The following is an 18563-nucleotide window of genomic DNA, read 5'->3' as shown; positions in this document are numbered from 1 at the left end:
ATTTCTTCTGTGGAAAGATAATCTGCAGAAATAAATAGTTACAGGTTATGGATATTCAAAGGCTTCAGAATTATTAGATTTTCCGTTTTTCTTCTTTTTCATTTTATTAAATAGTATTTTCCCCCAATTACATGTCAAGAAAATTTTTGGCATTTTTTAACAAGATTTTGAATTCCAAATTTCTCCTTCTCTCCTTCTACTCTTCCAAAGGTAATAGGCAGTTTGTCATAGTTTATGCATATGCTATCATGTAAAATATATTTCCACATTAGTCACAATTATGAAATTAAGAAACAGATCAAAAGGAAAAAAAAAACCATGAGAAAGATTAAGATAAATGAAAAAATATGCTCCAATTTGTATCCAGAGTCTATCAGTTTTTTATCTGGTTATGGATAACATTTTCCTTCATGAGTTCTTTTAATCTGTCTTGGAACATTGTGCTGCTGAGAAAAGTGGAGTCATTCATAGTTGATCATTACACAGTATTGCTGATGCTGTATATAATATTTTTTTGGTTTTATTCATTTTACTTTGCATCAATTCCTACGAGTCTTTCCAGGTTTTTCTGAAATCTGCTTATTCATGATTTTATATATAACACAATAATATTCCATTATATTTATATGCCACAGCATATTCAGCCATTTCCTAATTGATGGGCATCTCTCCCGATTGCCACCATGGAAAGGGCTGCTATAAATATTTTTGCATATGTATGTCCTTTACTTTTTTATGATCTCTTTGGGATGTAGACCTATTATTGGTATTGCTGGATTAAATTTATGTGCAGTTTGGTTGTCATTTGGACATGATTAGATTTTTCATAATACTTGCTTTACATTCTATGTATCTATAGATACAGTACTGGTGGTTATACACAGGTAGAGAAGTATCCCCCCTACTCCTACCCTCCAAAATCCTCTGAACTTTGCCTAAAATAGAATTGGGGACACAAAATGCATAAGAATTGACTTGAAGGTGATCTCTGTTGTTAATAATAACAAAAACTAATACTTATACTGCACTTCAAGGTTTGCATTGTGCTTTATGTATATCTTTTCATTTGCTAGAAAAGCACTGGGGTATTTTGGGGAATTAAAATCCAATCCAAAATTTTTGTACAGTGTAGAATATAGTACTATGTGCAATTAATCATTGAAACCCTTCAGGGCCTACCTTAAGATCTGCTTCAGGTCCTACTTCCTTCATAAAACTTCCATGATTCTCCCTCTATGTCTTATGCTACTACAAAATGCTACTTTATCCTGATGACCTTGCTTAACAATGTATACCTTTTATATGATAATTCAAATGTAGAATAGAATTTAATACATTAATATCAAATATTTCTGTGTTATTTCTCTTGCACCTGATGCTTTCCTCTCGTCTATTAGATTTAGTTTCATGAAAGCAGAAACTGAATATCTTTTTCTTTCTCCAAAGATAACGTGTCACATACTTCTCAAATTGACTAAGGTGACAACAAAAGATAATGATGAATATTGAAGGGGAAGTGGGAAAACTGGGACACTAATACATTGGTGGAACTGTGAAAGGATCCAACTATTTTGGAGAGCAATATGGAATTATGCCCAAAGGGCATCAAACTGTGCATATCCTTTGATCCAGCAGTGTTTCTATTGGGCTTATATCCCAAAAATCTTAAAGGAGGGAATGGGGACCCACATGTACAAAAAATGTTTGTGGCAGCCATTTTTCGTAGTGTCAAGAAACTGGAAACTTAGTGAATGTCCATCAGTTGGAGAATGGCTGAATAAATTGTGGTATATGAATGTCATGAAATATTATTGTTCCATAAGAAATGCTTAGGAGGATGATTTTAGAGAGGTCTGGAGAGACTTATATAACTGATGCTAAGTGAAATGAGCAGAATCAGGAGATCATTGTACACAGCAACAACAAGGTTATGATGATCAATTTTGATGGATGTGACTCTCTTCAACAGTGAGATGATTCAGACCAGTTTCAATGATCTCATGATGAAGAAAGCCATCTACAATTAGAGAGAGGACTCTGGAAACTGAGTGTGGTTCACAACATAGCATTTTCACTCTTTTAGTTGTTATTTCCTTGAATTTTATTTTTTCTCATTTTTTTCTGTTTGATTTGATTTTTCTTATGAAGCGAGATAATTGCATAAATATGTATGCATATATTCGATTTAGCATATATTTCTACCATATTTAACATATATTGGATTACTTGCTATCTAGGGAAGGGGGTGAGGAAAGGGGAGGGAAAGTTGGAATGCAAGGTTTTTCAAGGATTAATGTTGTGTTTACTATGTATATTACTTTCTTGGCTCTGCTTATTTTACCCTGCACACAATTCATGTAGATCTTTGTATGCTTCTTTGTATTCATCTCATACATAATTTCTTATAACACAGTAATATTTCATTATATTAATATAGCATAATTTGTTTAGCCATTCCTCAACTAATGGACATCTACTTTATTTTTAACTATTAGCTGCCACAAAAAGTGCTGCTATGAATATTTTGGAATATATGAGCCTGATGGTATTTTAAGCTTTATTTCTGATAGAATCCATCACAATTTGATGAGTATACCATAGTCAAGTTTTCAAAATGCTTTTTTTGGGAAAAATAATAGTTACAAAAAGGGAAAGGAGGATGATTAGAAGTCAATAAACATTTATTAAATGTCTATTAGTTCCCACTCAGAGGATTTTTCAATGACCCGAGGCAAGGACATGAGAAGTAGTATCTGGGAAAGCTTCAATCTATTATAGCTCAGTTGTTTCTGAGCAGTTTTCTTGATCAATGATCATGTTTAAAGCATCTGTGGATGTGTCATAGATATAGCACAAGCATTAAATATGTAAGCAGAAGAGCTGGGGATTTTAATGGACAATACAAATAAGGGTGAAACATGGCAACTTCCCCCTCCAAAAATCCCCCCCCCCCAATCTCCTCACCAAAGAACCCTCAAATCCTTTTTATTTTTTTATTATAGCTATATATTTTCCAGATATATGCATAAGTAATTTTTCAGCATTGGCAATTGCAAAACCTTTTGTTCCAACTTTTCCCTTCCTTCCCTCCACCCCCTCCCCCAGATGGCAGGTTGAGCAATACATGTTAAATATGTTAAAGTATAAGTTAAATACAATATGTGTATACATGTCCAAACAGTTATTTTGCTGCACAAAAAGAATTGGACTTTGAAATAGTGTACATTTAATGTACTATGAAGGAAATAAAAAATGCAGGCAGACAAAAATAGAGGGATTGGGAATTCTATGTAGTGCTTCATAGTCACCTCCTAGAGTTCTTTTCCTGGGTGTAGCTGAACAATCCCCAACTTCTAAAGAAATCTTAGGTTGTATTGGAAGAGGAATGGTTTATTGAATATAGTAGGTAATAATTCAGCTGTAGTGTGCTCTAGTCAGAGCTCATTCAGAATTTTACATTCAGTTCTGAATGACAAATTTTAAGAAAAACACTGGCAAACTGTAGAATGTCCAGAGTAGTGTGAGTAGGATGATAAAGGCCCTTGATCATACCATATGGGGACTGAGCAAAGGAACTGAGGATGTTGAAATAATAGGCAGAGGATTCGAGGCAAGTACCTTGCGACAATTAGCAGTTAGTACTTTGATCATGTGGCTGTCACTTGACCTACCTTGATCTTACAGATAGAAATATTTGGTCAGTGGCAAAAGCACAGATATTTTAACCTCTATTTCCTTTCTTTTCTCTACTATAAAATAGATCTGTTTTTTTACTCTCTCAAAGTACTATTCCCCTTCTCTCATACACTTTAAAGATTTTGTAGACATCCTCTTGCTTATTTGTTGGGATTTATTAATTTTCGTTATGGTTGCTGTGATCTACTGATTGAAATTTCTGCTTGTCCTCTTTCCTCATCTGGGTCACCAGACAGCAAGTCACCTTATTAGCATAACACCTAGATGTCTATCTTCCCCCATTGATAATTAATTACCCAATCTTTTTCCTTAGAACTAACTCCATTGTGGCTGTTGCCTTTCCCAGTTCTCACTTTTTGAAGGAGTAAGATTTATTCCATCTTTGGCCCATGTCCCCACTTACTTAGACTATGCTCTTTTTTTATCCATTTCCTTGAATTGTGTCATTTATCCAATTTCACTGACGTGATTTAAATCCAGCAACGAATTAAATTTAAAAATACATAGTAAAAGTAGAATCATTTGGATGTACATCTTTATTGGGAAGTTGATCTATTATGACTTTAAATGTACCATTTAATCAGATTAGAAATACATAGTAAAGAAGACCCATCAGTTGAATGTAATATAGACTTTACCTTTTTATTGGAGAGGCTTGATATGTTATGATTTTAAATGTACCATTTAATTAAATTAAAAATACATAGTAAAAACAGAAGTCAAGTTATGTAGCCTATACATCTTCATTGGGAAGAATTGATATGTTATGATTTTAAATGGACCGTTTAAATAGATTAGAAACTATATAGTAAAAGCAGTAGCATCAGTTAGATGTAATACTGATGCTGTATCTTCATTGGGAAGAATTGGTACCTGTAGTCTTAAGCTGGCAAAGTTTTGATCTCAGTAACAAGGAGATAGGAATAGCTATATAGTCTAAATCCTCATTTCTCCCTATCTTTTAAAATAGTTTGTACCAGCTGTCTTGCATCAGTTCAAGTGCTGCATATCTCAGAAGCCAACCTGGGGAAAGGAAGCAATGCCAGAAAATAAGTGTACTAGAGGGCAGCTAGGTGATACAGTAGATAGAGCACTGGGTCTGGCGTCAGGAAAACCCAAGTTCAAATTCAGTCTCAGACACTTACTAGACATTTATTAGGGCAAGGCACTTAACCCAGTTTACCTCAGTTTCCTCATTTGTAAAAGGAAGGAAATAGGAAATCACTTCAGTATTTTTTGCCAAGCAAGAAAACCTCTAATAGGGTCACAAAGAATCGGACGTGACTGAAACAATTAAACAGCCACAACTGTACTGGTAAAAAAAAAATTGGAATGTCTTTATTACACCTCTATCCAGGGTGTCCCAAAAGTCTTAATGAACTATTAAAGCAACAAACCTCATGCAGTTCACATTTACACTTTCCACAATCTACAATCTCTTCTGAACAATTCCGTAAAACAGTATAAAAATGAAACTATATGAGATCTTAAATTGCAATGGTTTCCTTTTTAATTAAAAAAAAAAGGAAGAGTGATGTTTTAATTTTAAATAAGTTAGATGGATCGCCATTGTTTTTGATGTGTTTTGTTGTAATTGAAAACAATTTTCATTTATGTAGTTGTCAGTATTTTGTTTTTTTCTTAATTTGCTTTCTTTACACTGTTTCATTTCATATAATTCCCTCCATATTTCCTTGAATTCTCCTCATTTGCTTTTCTTATAGTACTATGATTTTCCATTAAAATTAAAATTTAAAAATTAAATTGAATTAAAAAGTTAAATTAAAAAAAATTAAAACTGTGATTTCATTATTATAGAGAAATCTGTGTGAAGCAATTCTCTTTATCAGTACAGATAGGCATCTGCCATGATTTATCAGAGGCAATATTGAAGAAATATTTCTTAATTATTGGGGATAGAAAGAGAAGCAAAAAAATAGGTACCTGCCCTCGAAACTTGAATTCTTTTTTTTTTTTTTTTTTTTTTGAGAAACTTGAATTCTAATGGGGGAAAGAACATGTAAATAACTATATCCATATGAAGTATTTACAGGGCAGATATTTCTGAGATGAGGCATTGGCACTAGCGTGGCACTAGGTAGATCTGGGGGGAAAAGTAATATTGGAGCTGGGAAAGCAGAGAAGTGAATATAGGAAGATAGCCATTGAAAAGACATGAACTAGAGAGATAGGGTGCCATATGTGAGGGGCAGATATAGGTGAGTGAGCTAAATCGTGGAGTGCATTGAAGAGAGCAAAGTGTAAGACTGGAAACATTAGAAAGGGAGAAGATTATGAAGGGCTTTAAATATATAAGAGGGGTATTTATATTTGACCCAGAGACTGAAGTTCATTAAGTATAGGGGGTCACATCGGAAAAATGAGTCAGACCTGGCATTTTGGAACATCACATTGGCAGCTGAGTGGAGGATGAATGGAATGGAAAGAGAGGGAGATTAACCACAAAATTATTGCAATAGTCCAGGCAAAAGGCAATGAGGGCCTGTATTAAGGTAATGGCTGTTTGAGTGGAGAGATGTCAGAAAGTTGGTTGGAACTTGGAGAATCTAGAGAAAAACAGCTAATATACATCAGAGAAAGATTGAACTTCAATTTTTCTGATTCCAGAACTAGCTGACTGCCTCTGTATACATTATGTCAGAATATTTTTCATTATATATATTTTTCAGTGCCCTATGTTTTCACACATTCATTTATTCACCATTCCACTAGGATGGTACATATAATTTGTTTCTTATTTTTGCTCTTAAAATATTACTGTTATATTCTTAACACAATTACCTTGAAGGTTCAGAGAAGTTTGGAGGTACACATGATAAGACCTGATGGGCTGAGAGAGTAGTGGGCAAATGTTAAATCCTTTTGTAAAGAGTAATGTTGGGGCAGCTAGAGGACTTGAGTTCAAATCCAGCCTCAGATACTTAATACTTCCTAGCTGTGTGACTCTGGGCAAGTCATTTAACTCCAGTTGCCTTAGCCCCCCCCCAAAAAAAAAAAAAAGTATATGTTAAGGGGCAGCTAGATGGCACAGTGGATAGAGCACTAGTCTTGGAGTCAGGAGGACCAGTTCTAATCTGCCTTTAGACACTTAACACTTACTGTGTGACTCCAGGCAAGTGATTTAACCTCAGTTTGCCTCAGGGGATTAAAAAAAAAGTCCTCTATCTTGCCAGAAAGTGTGTTTGATGATTCCCTGGTCCTCCAAGTGGTGTGAATCACGTGGAGTCTAGAGGGGCCTAACCTAGGACAGATGAAAGGGGGTAGAAGTTGGAATGGAGCTGGACTCTGGGTTTCCTCCCATAGTTTAGGGAAATGGAATAGAATGGGGTGATCAGGTAGAAAGGTAAAACAGGAGAGCTATTGGCAAGAAAGTTGGGGATAAGAACTGCTTTCAATCCCGTTAAATAGGTGATATCTGGACAACAGAAAGGCAGGGGAGAAGGAAGGTTTCTTTCCAGTCTTGTTAGTCTCCTTGGGGTCAGGAAGATTTGTATTTCACCTCAAATACTCAATACTAGGTGGTGATCCTGAATAAGAAAATTAACTTCTTAATGCCCCAGACAGCTAAGTCTACAGACTAAGTTACAGATTAATTGCTAAGCTATATTGATGGAGGGAATTTCCACACCAGGGTGTTTTTCTTCTCGGATGAAATGTGTTTTTTTTTTTTTTTTTTTTTTTAAGCATTATTCCTATTATGATAAAGGCAACTACTAATACATAGAGATCTAGCATAATTAAGATAAAACATTTATGAAATAATAATAATGTGAACCTAAAAAGAAAGATATTTGATAAAGATTAAATTTATGTATAAGTGTTTAGTGATGGGGTTTTTGTAGAAAAAGCGATACTTGTACAGAAGGTCTTGTTAGTTAATACTTTGACTTTCATATTGTGCCTGTAATGAAGATTGGGAACTGTATGGGAGCTAACTGGGTTGTTTTGAATGCTATTAACATTTCATTCTGGATTCCTTCATGTTATTACCCCAAAGTAAAGAGTATTAGGATACCTACTGTAAACTCTTTAATCTTGATGGTTGAGATAATTACAAGCTCACCTATCTTTTCCCAGGTGGAAAGAATCCAATCACCTATCTGTCTGGGGTGTAACTGGAACAGTTTGCTTAATTAAAAAGCTAGAAAAGATAATTGTGTATATTTTAATGTGTAGCCAAATGCCCTTATACTTAAAGGTTTCCAAAACAAATTGCAGGGTTTCATTACATTAATTCAATGCATCTTAAGTGTGTACTAATTGAAATCATTGGGGAACTCATGAAGTTTTTTTTTTTTGCCTTTCCCCCTCTTAGACATTCTAGCTTTTATTATACTCAGGCCAATTCTAGATGATAGAAAGCATCATGGTGAAGTGAGAAAGAAGTTCTGGAGTTAGAGGGCCTGGGTTCAAATCTTCTGTTAAATGTTTGCTGGATATCATCTATGACCTTTGTGACTTTTCAAGCAATTAAATTTCCCTGTATCTCACTTTTCTCCTCTGTAAAATGAGGGGATAGACCAGATGACCTCTTAGGTTTCTTCCAATTCTAGACTTATAATCTTATGATAATAACAACAATAATAGCTGAGTATCTTAGATAATCCTTACAACAACCCTATGACGTGGGTGCTATTATTTCCATTTTACAGATGAGAAGCATTGTGACAGGAGATGGAACCAAAGCCAGTAAAAACTCAGTTCTAGTCCTACCTCTGATACCTAATGACTATGTGACCTTGGGCAAGTTTTGGAACCTCATAATGTTCTAGGCAACAACCTAAGACTTTAAGTTTCAGAGAAAGTACTGATCTATTTTGGTAGAGGGAGTTCCCTATGCCAGTGAAATCATTTGATTAATCTCTATTCCTTTACAGATGAGGAAATCATCAATGCACAAGCATTTATTAAGGACCTACTTTGTACTAGGAACTATGCTAAATGTTGGAGATAGAAAAGGAGGAAAAAGATAGCCCTTGCCTGCAGGGAGCTTATATTCTACTCATGCAAATATTGATAGAATGTGTATGTGTATATAAACATGTACTATATAATCTACATATATGCATATATAATCCAATATATACTTAATATTTATGTGTAAGTAATATACATATATATATATATATATATATATGCATACACAAAGTAAGCTATATATGGGATGAAGGAAACAATTGAAAAGCTCAGTTGATTTGACTAGAGACACCCAGTGACATAGTTCTTAAGCCCAATTATTTCCGATGCCAAATGCAGCTTCTGTTTTCTGAGACACTGACTCCTGCCAATTTAAGGGTAGCTGTTGCTCAAATTTTGGAATTATGAAAGAGATTCTAATTTACAAATGGGATAGACTTAATGGCCAATAAGGCCCATTCTAATAATTTGATTCTCTGCAATAGAGGGGATTATTGATCAGGTGAGATCCCGTGGTTCCCTCTCAGTGTGGCCATATTCAAATGTACTGATCTTTGATTTTAGGCTTCATAGTGGATCAGCTTTATGGTTTTCTTTAAGGGACAACTTTAAGCTATATTCATTGTGTCACATTCAAGGCAATGACTATGTGAAAAGAAACAAACAGTATGTTTTTAGGATTTAAAATGAGATATGATCTTATGCTTTAAATAATCAAATTTCCTTTCTCCCATTGCTTGAAATTCCTGGTTATCAGGACTGCGTAAAAATTTTTAGTTAGATAAGGGCTCCCTCTGGTGGAAGATGTGGCTAACATTTCTTTTGAAACATTAACTTTGTTTTCAGCTTTCATCACTGGATAGCTGTGGGCAATGAATTGCCAATCTGCCCTTAAACCAACAACATAGATTACCCTGTTCTCAAACAGATCAGGCAGATCTTCTGACAGAGGTTGTATCCAACAAAAGTATAAACTAATTTTGTCTTAGTAATCCTCTATCCCTTTGCTGAAGGATATTATTATCCTATGAATAATGAATAAGCTTAAACAAATAATAATAATAATAATAAGCTTCATTATTTGTTCCCTGAGACTTCTGTTGATTTTTCAGTTAGACTCAAGAGTTTAGCTTCCTCTTTTAGTGATCTCTTCGATTATATTGTTCTAGTCATTATGTAAATTATTCTCTTCTGCTTATTTCACTCTTCCTACAATTTTCCCTGCATTTCTTTAAATTCCTCATATTTTTCATTTCTTACTTCACACAACTGCAATTACATACCCCCATGGTTTTTCCAGTGTTCTCCAACTGATAATCTCTCATTTTGGTTCCAGTTCTTTTCTACCTCAAAGAGGACTACTATGAATATTTTGGGATATACTGGGCTTTTTTCCAATTTTTCATTGTTTGTCTTTGACATCCTTAGGTTATATTATCAAAAAGTAGTATGATCCCTGGTTCGAAAGGTAGAGGCAATTTGGTCACTTTTGCTGAGTGGAAGTAAGGTTAATGTGAAATCCAGATTGGTTGGACCACATCGCAATTCCATTAATGATGCAACCACATGCATTCCCACATTAATAGCAAGGACAGTGTGGGGTGAGATCTTCCAGTTGTTTTGTTTACATTTATATTACTGTTATTTGGTGCATGTTTTTGTCATTTATAGTTTGCAATTCCACTTTTGAAAACTGTTCATTTCTAGTAGTGAATGACTCTTGGGGAATGACTTAATTAACAGGTTTCACACAGAGTTTCCAGAGCCCTAAGGAAATTCAGAAACCTAGCTCAACTGGTACCTGAAAATTAAAAAAAAAAAAAAAAAAAAAAAAGATATTGGAAGCCACATACTCTGATTATTTACTAGTTTTAAAAAAAATATATATTAATTTTAACTAGAAAGTAACAGTAACTGGAACTATGTTTCTAAAAATTCAACCTGAAGTCTTAGCTTTCCTGGCTACAATGTCACAATGTAGACTCATTGACTTGTAAGTTCAGTAAAATCTTCAGTTTTTTTCTTTTCCATATATATATGTGTTTAGCTCCCATTCTGTACTTGTCATTAAAAAATAATGGGAACACTTAATATTTATCCCTTTAAAATCTCATCTTTTCAGATCTGGTCTACCTCATGTCAAGCTTTTGAGATCCTGATTCTGGCATTTAATGCAGCACTTCTCAAACTTTAAAGAATTATTAAGGAGATTTTGTTTATGTGGGTTATATCTATTGATATTTGCTATATTATAAGTTAAAATATCTTAGCATTATTATAAAGATAGTTTTAACTTCTAGGATCCTCTAAAAGGGTCTTGGAGATCTTTCAGGAGTCTCCAGACCAAACTTTGAGAAGCTAATTTGACTATAATCTGGTTTTGTGCCATTTGCAAATTTCATAAACATACTATTTATGATGTCATCCAAGTCATGGCAAAAATGTTGAACATAATGGGAACAAGAAGAGCTTCCTTAGAGGCAGAAGTCTCTCCTGCTAGACAATGGTAATTAATCACAACTCTTCTGGGTCTTATCATTGAACCATTTTTGAATCTCTGCTATACATATCATCTGATTCACAGGTTCTCTTCTTGTTCACAGATAACTGACAAATTTTGTAAAATACCTGTGTAGTTAAAGCTTTTTTCTGGAATCCAGGTACATTGTATCTACAGTATTTCTCTTATCTTTCCTTTCACTGGACCTGTTAAATAGGAAATTAAATTAATCAAACATGACTTGTTCTTGACAAATCCATGTTAGCTTTTATATCTCACCACATGTTGCATTCCTAGTGCTCAAAACTATTTCTTTAATACTATATAGTTTTGCCTATAATTGAAGGTAGTCTTATTGACCATAAAATCTATCTTCTCTCTTGAAAAATGAGGACATTTGTTTATCTCTAATATTGTGGTATTTATATTGTTTTTTATGACTTTTTCCTCCTTTGGCTTTTTTTAAAAAATTAAAATATTTAATACAAACTTAACAGACAGCAAAATAAGACAGACATTTCCATATATATGTACATACATACACATATACAAACATATATATGCCTTTTTACACACATATATTACAATAAAAAGTATAGAGGGCCAGAACTCTGAAAAGTGTACTTGAATCAAGGACAGCAGAGTCCTTATAGTTAAGTACCTACAGTGTGATTGATTCTCTAGTTAAGCACATACTTAATGTAATATGGTGATGTAATGACAACAGTTGGTGCATGCTCAGTGTGCTGTAGTGATGTAATCGTTCTGACATATTTAAGGGATTCTCAGACACAAGACTCGGGCACAGACATAAAAATTTCATGGATTTTTTTCAATCACATAGGTGAAAATGTAAGCAATAACAATGCATTCTTGAATTGAAGATAACTTCCATTTTTATAAGAACCGCAAATGTATAAAGCATCAGAAACCCTAAGTATGCCAATATGTTAAACCAAAATTTCACAATTGGTGCATAGTAAAAAGCATAAAGTTTCTGAGTGGCAGCTTTTTATGTTTTACTTGTATGTCAAGTTCAGTCTTTCCTTCATTATTTTCTAAAACTTTGTTTTCTTTGGAGATTTTTCAAAGGCATTTCTTCTCTAATATTTTGGAATTTGTTTCCATGGACATTTGATGAGCATCTTGAGATTGAGGAACGTAGGACATTTCTGCCTTGGTTTTATATTCCAATATTAATTCCAGGTGGAACTAAAATGCTTAAAATTACTTTGTACCATGAGTTTTTTTCTCATGTTCAGCCTTTCCATCAGATAATAACATTTGGGTATAAGTATGAGCAACAAATGGCCTAAGTCTTGAAGATATTGCTAACTTAAGGCAGGTTGAATTACTCCAGTTTTTTAGTTCATATGTGAGTAATTTCATGGCTATTGTTTCATTTGTCTGAAGGATTGTTCTAGAAGCTCTACTGCTAGCTGACCAAAATCATTTGAGTACTGCTTCAATCATCAATCAAGTCACTTTGTTTAGCTTCATATGCAATGGAACGATACATCTTACAGGCTACTAATGCTTTAGCTCACCATGTTGTCAGAAAAAAAGGGCCTTAACTTGCCTCTTCATAAGACAAGCCCAAATTAAGAGCTCATTGAGTGGATAAGGAAACTGCCTAGTTTCAGGATCATTTAATATCAACAATTTCATCTTTGCTTCTTTTCTTCTTCCACAGCAGTATCGATCTTTGGTCTATAATCCTGCTTCTTTTGTTTTGAAACATAAGGTGTTTTAGAACGTAAGAACTCCATGACTTCTCAAGGAGGTGAGAACCCCAAAAAGGAGGTGATCACGCCTTCCCTGACTCCTCAAAAAAAGGCAGAAACACCAAAATAGGAGGTGATCACGCATCACCCTGACATCTCAGGAAAGGAGATGAAAACACCAAAAGAATGAGGAATCAAACCAGATTAGCGGGTTTCTGAAGGGTGTCACTTGAAACAGGTATACATAAATCTATCAACATGTGTAAAATTTGGAGCTATGGCCAACACCATTTGTCACTCTGGGATGGTTTCACAGCATACATCAACTTGTGCATTAGTATAAAAGGTGTATATCTATCTTGTCAGGTCTTATCCCAGATAATTGTACTTCTCGCTTAATGGCCTTTAATAAAATTCTAGCCACAAGCACTGGGTAAGGAGTGAGGCTCTGTTCTGGTTGTGCTGGGAGGTTCACCCACTCAATCACACTGTCTCCTTGATGAAGGCCTGCTGTGGGTGCCTCTTTTGTAGCAAAGACTGATATTTCCAAGGGTTTTTGAGTAACTCTTTCAACCTCATTGGATAAAGCCAGTTCTACTTCTCTCAAAGCCTCTTGCGCTTCTTTTGTAAGGTAGCGTGGTAAGTTTAAAGCACTGTCTCTCCTTAAAATGTCATATAATGGTTGTAGTCAAGCCTAACACTGGACATATCCATTGCCTATCTCCTATCAATTTCTGAAAGTCATTTAGCTTCTCTACTCTAGGAAAGTTTTTGTACTATAAGCACCTTAAGGTATAATTCATATCCTAAATATTGAAAAGGAGCATGTCTTTGATTTTTTTCTGTAGCTCTATGCAATTTGTAGTTCCTTATGTTTCTATGGTCTTTTGTAGGCATGCTTCTAACATTTGTTCCTCAGGTGCACACATCCCAAAATATCATCCATGTAATGTAACAATATAACTTTTGGAAATGCTTTTCTTACTGGACTAAGAGCAGCAGCAACATACATTTGGCACATAGTAGGGCTATTTTTCATTCCTTGTGGCAAAACTTCCATTCATATCTTTAATAAGGTTCTGCTAAGTTAACGCTGGGCACTGAAAAGACAAATTGTTTCATATTCTCCTTATCCAGAGGGATAGAGTAGAAACAATCCTTAATGTCATTAATCCAAAGAGGCCATTCTCTAGGCAACTGAGTAGGAGATGGAAGTCCAGGTTGAAGAGTTCCCATAGTTTCCATCTGTTCATTTACTCTTCTTAGATCAGTCAACATCCTCCATTTTCCAGATTTCTTTTTTACAACAAATACTGGGGAATTCCAAGGACTTAGATAAGGTTATAAGTGTCCTTGCTTAAGTTGCTCTTGCACTATGTCTAATAAGGCCTGAATTTTATCACTTGTTAAAGGCCACTGTTCTACCCACACTGGAGTATCAGTTTTCCACTGAATAGGAACAGGTGAGAATGCAGGCAGGCCTTCAACAGTAGTCCTACCTAAAAAGCCGAAGTACTAAATTGTAATTCTAACTGCTGTAAAATCCCCACAGATTGATGGGAAATTTTTCAACTAGAAAAGTAGTAAAAACTCCTGTTTCACTTTCAAATGTCCATCTCATAGAGGCAGCACTAATTTCTGCTGCTATGGATCCTCCTACCCCAAACATGTAGGTATCTGCCTTGATCTTTGGCCAGTGACTGAGCCAGTTGGCACCTCTAATAACTGTATGATTTGCACCTGTGTCTGCTAATCCTTCCAGCGGTCGGTCAGCTGTAACTGTTGCAGTCTACAATATTCCTGGATTCTGCTGCAGTCTACAATATTCCTGGATTCTGCTGCTTGGTGTCAGAATTTGGCCAACTATCACCAGATTGCCTATTACGAGTCTGTATCAGTAAACCTGATGCTGCTACTTCTCCTGATTGATAAGTCATACATTGTCTACCTGTATTAGTGACTGGGATATTAGCTACACATTCCCCAGTTTCCCACATCAGTGCATGGATAAAGAGGTGAAATGGTCAAGCCTAGTATGCCTGGAGGCAAGGGATACATAGGACAGGAACAGATTTTACCTCTCCAGGGGATATCTCAGTACTCCCTGCTACATACAATTCTATTTTCCCTAATTGCAATCCCTTTCTGCCATTTAATTGCCTTTTGGCTGATTGATCATGTCTTAATATTGATTTTCTAAAGACTCTCTGGGTGTAACCTCAGCTGCCATCATGCCCCACCTGGGGCTCTGGAGCTGCGTCCTGCCTCTCCTTTCCCTGGATCAATCTACATTTTGAGGCCCAGTGGAAGCCCTTGTTACATTTTGTACATGGGGTTTTGGGTCTTGTTCTCTCACCTTCTCATCTCACTCTGTCTCTATGCCTACATCTGAGCTTTCAGATGCCCTACTTTACCACATTGAAAGCATTGATGAGTCTCTCTGGAAGTCCCTTGCCACGAGGGACTCTGTCTTTCCATGTTCTGCATTATAGCCTGGTTACAAAAGGCATTTGTGTCCACTGTGGCACAGCATCTTATGATATCCTCTAAAGGAGCATTCTTGTGTAGTCCTCATATAATTCTTCTACAAATTTCATTAGCATTTTCCTTAGCCAGTTGTCTGATCATAATTCTTGTAGCTGCATTTTCTTCATTGGCTCTTGTGACACCTGTCTGCAGACATCCCACAAAATCAGCAAAATGTTCTTTTGGATATTGCTCTGTTTTCGTGAAGGCTTCTCCTCGATCTGTCCTGGGAGGGTGCCCCATGCTTTGATAGCAGCAATTTGCTCATATGCTATCAAAGGGTAATTAATCTGTACTGAAGTGTTTGCACACTGACCTTTACCTGCTAGTTGGTCAAAGGTGATTTATATATTAACTTCAGTTTGCCTATTTCATTGGGCTCATATTCTACATAGTTCACTATACTCCGAAAGCCACAACAAGTTTTGTCCAGGTTCTAAGCATGTCCTTGCTATAGATTTCCAATCACTAAGCCAAATTCTCTAGTAACATCTTAACATAAGATGATGTAGCCCCATAAAGAATACAACCCTTTTATCAATTCCACTAACTTAATACCTTGTAAGAATCCTTATTTCAGAGTTCTGGCCCATAACATTATAAGGCTGTGCAATCTTGATTGTGTTGCTTTTTTTTCCCTTTTGTCCTTCCCTATTACCAAAAGACTCATGACTTTTTAGCACCTGAGGAGTGCTGCTGGAAGTATTTTGTCCAAGCCTCAAATTATTCCCATTGAAGCTGTTGCATATTACTTGGAAACATTTTCTAGTATGAGTGCATCTGTAGGTTCGTCCCATAAGGTGTTCAATGATAAGTCCTATATCAATCAGAGTTATCTTATCTCCTGGAGGAAGGTTCCCCTGTTTAACATCTCAAACTAGGTGAAATAGCATTGGATTAATTGGACCTTGTTTTGTGTTATAAAGCTCTTCTAGTCTAGGAATTATAAGGAATTTGTGCATGCTTACTCTATTTTCAATAAAAAAAGTTTTACAAATGCAACTCTATCCATTATAAAGGCATCTAACATAGCTTGTTCCAAAATCCAACCAGCCACTGTTGTCCATAAACAAATACATGATTTTGCCAATATCAGCTTGATCCCATGCCAGTGTGAGTACAAGTTGGTCAAATACAGATGTATTAGTACTTTTTAGCAGTGCTGTTAAGTATTGCAACATCTATATCTTGATGTTCATCTGACCCAATGTGGAAAACAATTATAAGTTTTTTTTGTTTGTTTTTTTTTTTCATGCATCCCATCAATGTCTGAAATATGTGAACAGCCTCACTCTGGCTAAAATTGAATGTTTTTTTGATGGTTGAAATGTCAAGTTCTATTGCATCAAGAAGATTTCTTCCTTCTTCTGTTTGTTTATGAACATGAGCCAGTATGTCTGCAGTTTGACTGTACCTTCCAAACCACCACTGGGACAGGTGGACTTTCTTGAAGATATTCTAAAACTGTAAGGATAACATTGGGTCCACTTTTATTTATTATTTTTTTCACAGTATATATGCATGAGTAATTTTTTAAAATAATATTATCCCTTGTATTCATTTTTCCAAATTGTCTCCCCCCTCCCTCCACTCCCTCCCCCCCGATGATAGGCAATCTCATACATTTTACATGTGTTACAGTATAACCTAGATACAATATATGTGTGGGTCCACTTTTAAAAATGAGAGCCAGCACAGGAACACCTTGATCAATTCTAGCATGAATTCTTTGTTGATAGGTTTCTCCAATTCTCGTCTGAATCTCACTTCTGTGCACCACACTTTCCAATGGTATCATCATCCACCAATGTGAAATGGGAATGGAGATTGTTCAAAACATTCAATTTACTCAAAGGGTTCAATAAAGTTTGATAAAGGGCAATCTCATCTCTTCCAACAAGATCGGTCCTGTTTTCAGTAACTCCCCAGGGTGCTACTCCAATAGTATAACTCTTTGAGATGATCTAGAAAGCATGTTCTTTGAGGGCATCACCAACATGCTTTGCCATACCCATGTTCACTCCTGCAGTTAAAATCCAGGCTTGGGATGTTAGACCTATAAAAGTTTGGGCAATTCCATTTGCCACTCTTTAACAAAAGTTGGAGAATGATTTCAGGTTTAGTGTCATATGGCAGTCTCACAATGGAAATGAATGATACCCTAAGAATCATTGGGGCTCTGTTCTGTGTGTTTTTCCATTGGCCACTGCTCTGTCTCTTGATTTAAATGTTCACCTGATTTCACATCTGAGTACTTCATATCAAGACTTGCAGTAAAACAAGCATGCTGCCTGACTGAGCAACCACTGAAGCACCTGACAAGCTGCTGACAAATCTGACATCCTGGAAGGCATCTGGGAGGATCCTTTGAACTTGGTATAATATAAACACATTCCCTCTTGGGCAAAGAATTTTCTATCCAGGATTTCTGGGACATTATCCTCACGGGGCGGGAATCCGGAAGGGCAGCAACTCCACCGCCTCCTCCTCCGGATCCTGTAGCCATCAATCGGGAAACTGTCCTTCTTGACTTTTGGGGTGAGCCAGGAAACTCTCCTCTGACAGGGACCCACCCTTCAGGCCAGTTAAGTGGTTTTATTAAGATTGGCCCAGGACCACTCCCTACTTATCTGGAATTTAAATGATCTTATTTAGCTGGAGATATAGATCTGATATTTCTGTTGAGTAGCTGCACCCTCTATTGAGATGAAAATTAGTCCAGGACACAATAAACTTCCCTTTTGCTATTCAAACTTTTCCAGTTTGTGAATTCTTTCCACATAGGACCTGAATCGACCAGAGGGAGTTCCAACCACACTCTGCAAGGCTACTAACTGCATCTTGATGATAGGGGATATTGGTAGCATTTTAAATTAATACATACAGAAAATTTTAAATCATCATTTATCCTTTTTCTTCCCATGGATTTTTTTTTTAATTAAAATTTTTTTTTTTTATTTTTTATTTCAAAAAGTAATATAATGGTATGATCTGGAGGTGCAAAGGAGACAGAAAAGATGTAGCCTTTAGGGAGGAGAAAAACTGAGAGAAGCACCGTTCCCAAAATCTAGAGCAAAGAAAATATTAAGGAAACAGTGTTCAGAAGTGGCAAAGGTTTCAAAGAGCTCAAAATAGATGAAGCGTGATTAAAGTGCATTAAATTTATCAATTAAGAAAGT

General features: G+C 35.7%; 1 protein-coding gene and 2 pseudogenes across 1 annotated transcript in view; 1 reads left to right on the top strand and 2 right to left on the bottom strand.

Moving 5' to 3' along the window:
• The window catches only part of SMYD3 (SET and MYND domain containing 3), a 954064-nt gene that overhangs the window by 16401 nt on the left and 919100 nt on the right, over nucleotides 1–18563 (top strand). The window lies entirely within an intron of this gene.
• LOC141538751 (transient receptor potential cation channel subfamily M member 7 pseudogene) lies at nucleotides 11920–12903 on the bottom strand (annotated as a pseudogene).
• LOC141538748 (transient receptor potential cation channel subfamily M member 7 pseudogene) lies at nucleotides 14608–17830 on the bottom strand (annotated as a pseudogene).

This window comes from Sminthopsis crassicaudata, chromosome 4 (genome assembly GCF_048593235.1).
Source record: "Sminthopsis crassicaudata isolate SCR6 chromosome 4, ASM4859323v1, whole genome shotgun sequence".
Classification (NCBI taxonomy): domain Eukaryota; kingdom Metazoa; phylum Chordata; class Mammalia; order Dasyuromorphia; family Dasyuridae; genus Sminthopsis; species Sminthopsis crassicaudata.
Note: the sequence above shows the minus strand (reverse complement) of the source record. Positions and strands in the feature narration are given on the sequence as shown.